This window comes from Suncus etruscus, chromosome 3 (genome assembly GCF_024139225.1).
Source record: "Suncus etruscus isolate mSunEtr1 chromosome 3, mSunEtr1.pri.cur, whole genome shotgun sequence".
In the NCBI taxonomy this organism is placed as follows: Eukaryota; Metazoa; Chordata; class Mammalia; order Eulipotyphla; family Soricidae; genus Suncus; species Suncus etruscus.
The window spans coordinates 99,280,910-99,285,134 of NC_064850.1; positions in this window are offsets into that span (position 1 = coordinate 99,280,910).

A 4,225-nucleotide genomic window follows, 5' to 3' on the forward strand; every position below is an offset into this window, starting at 1 on the left:
AGTTGAAATCAAAATGGTCTCATCAGCAAAAAAGTGAAGATACTGGAGCCTTTTCAAAATGCTTTAGGACAAGCTGGAGAAAGCACAGGGTAAGGGGCTTGCCTTGCATGCAGCAAACCCCAGTTCAATACCAGCCCCCTAAGCACCATCAGGCGTGATCTCTGAGTACAGAGGCAGTAGTAAGTCCTGAGCACAGCTAGATGTGACTCTACCACAAAGCAAAGTGTTAACTAAATCTGACCCAGAGCTGATATTATATATAATTACAGTCCACAGAGATATCCTCATAATTACAATCATTTTGTTTTGCTACAGATTCTTGGGTATCCCTAAAAATCCTAATCTTTGGCTAAAAAGTTAGCTCATCATTCATTACTGTATTATAATTGACTCTAGGGTAAGACAGATCATTCCATCTGCCTCACATAGTTTACCTCTCTTTGCCAACAAATAATTTGGAAAAAAGTAGTAATCCAAAATCATCGTAATTACTAAAGTTGTTAAGAGAATAATGAATGATGTTAGATGTACACAATTAAGAAAGATGAAAACCTTTATTCCCTATTCATAAATCAACCCAAGGGTGCTATTTTATATATCAATACAGTTAAAAAAAGGAAGTACTGTTATTTTGGGCTGCAGCTGAGAAGAAGCCCATTTTGAAATTGGACACTGCGTTACAACAAACAAGGATAATTTATTTTACCTGTGTGCGATTTTTTGAGATGAACATTTGTACTCTTTTGGTTTTACCTAATTCTCTTGCATTAATTATTTACTGTTTTGTGCATAATGTGTACTAAAAAAATTAAGAGAAAGAAAATTATCTGTGAAAGACTTTGTATATTAAAAAGTGATCCAAATCTCTTCTGTGGTTTCTATACTTTCTGACAAACTCAGGAGATTTCTACAGTGATTTAGCTGTACTATGTACAGGCTTGACTTCTTCTGTATGAGACTAAAAAGGACTTTAGTTCTTTCAACTGTGACATAGCTAGCCAAACCATTGTATTGTACAAAGAAATAAGGAGGAATATGAAGAAAACTTATCCATAGATTTGTAAGATATGTATTCTTAAAAAGTTCCTTATTAAAAAAAAAAAAGAGGAGCAATAGTAGAGTGGATAGAGAACTTGCAGCCCACCTGTGTTTGATCCCGGGTGCCCCATTTTATCCTTTGAGCATTACTAGGAGTGGGTCCTATATGCAGAACCAGCAGTAAGCCTGAGTACCCACTAGATGTTTGTTCTAAAATGAATAAAGTCAATTTTGTTGTGAATCTATAATTGCTCTAAGAAAATAGTTTAAAAAAAAAGTGGTTGAAAACAAAAATATACCTACCAGAAAAAAAAAATCAGCACTAGGAAAACTGATGGAAGAGCTAAGGAGATAGCTCAAAGGACTGGAACATATTTACAAGGTTCCAACTTACATCCACCATTTCACTTGCCATCTCTGCTGAGACTATCAGGTAAGAAGCCCCTGAGTAGCACTAAGGGATGATTCTGGTGGCTGTGAGCACTGAAACACAGCCAGAGAACATAACCATCATGCCCACAGAATGAGTATAGTATTTATTACAAGGAGTGACCCCAGGGTACCCTAGCACTATTTAGGAATCCTCATACCCACCATATGCACATATTAGCTGGATGGACATCTCTTGAGAATGGGGTTAAGAAGGACAAGAAGAGCAGAATGGCCAATTAGGAAGTTACGCCATGTGGTAAAGGCAATCAAGGGTGGTTCAGGTAAAAGTAAAATCAGAAATGTATTGATAGACTAATCTGATATACTTTTGGCTATAGAAGTAGCTTAATGTTGGGGCCGGAGTGGTGGCACAAGCAGTAAGGCATCTGCCTTGCCTGCACTAGCCTAGGATGGACTGCAGTCCAATCCTCCAGTGTCTTATATGGTCCCCCAAGCCAGGAGTAACCCCAAGTTACTGTTTGAGAAATTAAGTAAAAAAATTGATACATCAAGAAAATTCAACTCAGTTATTTTAGACCAGGAGCCTATTTGTGCACTGATAAGAGTTAAAAATACGTATTTTGAAGGGTAGTCACACACAAATAAATATGCAACATAATTGTACTTAACATTCAACACTTAAAATATTTACACTCTGGCTCTTTACAAAAACAAAGCAAGTTACATTTACTATTTTACAGACATTACTGACCAAACAAGAGTCCATCACAGAAGAGAAAGCTATCACTGCAGGACCATACCCTGCAAACATTTAAAAAATTACAGATCAACTCTAGCTGGGTGGGAGAGGACTCAACAGCCTGAGAGCATCTTACTCTGCTGAAGACACAGACAGGCTTCATCCCCAGCAGTATCATGGAACATGGCCAAGTATGGCCCCAACCTAACAAATAAATATTTTTTTAAAAAATTAAGAAGTTATATCTTTAGGGTACTTTGGAATTGGCAACATTGACATCTCAAACAGTAAGATGAGTTCATTTATTCAACAAGAATTTATTTATCTACAAGCTGTATAGATTGCTATGTTTTTTGTTTGTTTTGTTCAGTATTGTTTTCCCACTTAGCAGAGGAAAAACTGGGAACTAATTTCTGAAGGATGACCTATTAATCATCTATAAAAATGGCCTTTTAAGAAGCACAGATAAAAGTTTTGATTCTCTTTAATTTGTGACTTAGTTTTTATAGCCATTTTAAGATTAAATCTGAACCACCCTCAAGAGAGGAAGTTTCCCAATGACTAATAAGAAATTTATTGCCACAAAATAATACTTTCAGAGATAAGCTTTATCAATAAAAATGAATTAGTACTATAGCAAGTGAAATTATAGAAATAAACTTTAATTTTTCAGAAGAGTTTCAACATTGTAAATAAGCTGTTAACAAGACTTTGTTGATAATCTAGTTAACCTCACAGCATTTTTTTTCTTTTCTTAAAAGTACTCAAATGTACTTACAATCCATCCCTTGGAAAACAGATGAACAGATTCTTATATTTAACAAGTTCTGTAAACAGCAAATTCAACTATATCTTTGTTTTCATGCTTCTTGAAATATTCTATTTAATCTAACTCTTAGAGAAAAATAACAACTGAAAAAATTGATTCTCTAATCATTAGTACTGTTTCTGCACATAAAAGTTATAAAAATCATTTTTTCACAATAAAAAAGCACTAATAATACATTACAAAAATAGTCATATTTTTAAATACTATGTAACTTTCGTTCAAAAGAAAAATAATTTAAAATACATTAGTGTATATGATGTTTATTATCACACTGTCTCTATTTCATTTATTTATTTGGTTGGGGGGGTCAGACCTGTTAGTGCTCTGGGGGAAACCCCTGGCTCAGTGCTCAGGGAACTATGCACTGTAGCATGCAAAGTGTGTACTCCAACCATTTGATTCACTGGAGTAGCCCCATTATCTGTATTTTATGAGGGGAAAATATTTGAGAAAGACTTTAGACAAACATTATCACATAAGATAATTTTGGTATCAACACTGTTCCTGAAGGATCCTACAAACACTTTGAAGAAGACTGGTTGGTAAACAGGTTCCAAAATGTGAGATTAGGTAGAGGAAATCTTCAGTCATACTGTTTTCTAGTTACAAAATTCCAGATTAAATTTTGCTTATGTCTTCCATTTTAGCAACTTAATGTAAATAAAGAAAAATTGTTTTAATTGTTCTTGGGCCATACCCAGCAGCACTCAGGCATTATTCCTGGCTCTGTGCTCAGAAACCACTCCTGGCAGACTTGGGGGGGATCATATATGCAAGGCAAAAGCCCTACCCCCTGCTATCATGCTGACTCCACAACACTTGTTTTTAAATAAAAACTTTACACTGGTTTTGAAAACTATAAATGTTGTAGAGGTAGGTGTGTGTGTGTGTGTGTGTGTGTGTGTGTGTGTGTGTGTGTGTGTGTGTGTGTGTGTGAAGTTAAAAAGAAAAGTCTACAATATAGAGATTTATAAGTTAAAAAGAGATAGCACAGCGGCGTTTGCCTTGCAAGCAGCCGAAGTTAAAAAGAGATAGCACAGCGGCGTTTGCCTTGCAAGCAGCCGAACCAGGACCAAAGGTGGTTGGTTCGAATCCCGGTGTCCCATATGGTCCCCCGTGCCTGCCAGGAGCTATTTTTGAGCAGACAGCCAGGAGTAACCCCTGAGCACTGCCAGGTGTGACCCAAAAAAAACAAAACCAAAAAACAAAACAAAACAAAAAAAAAG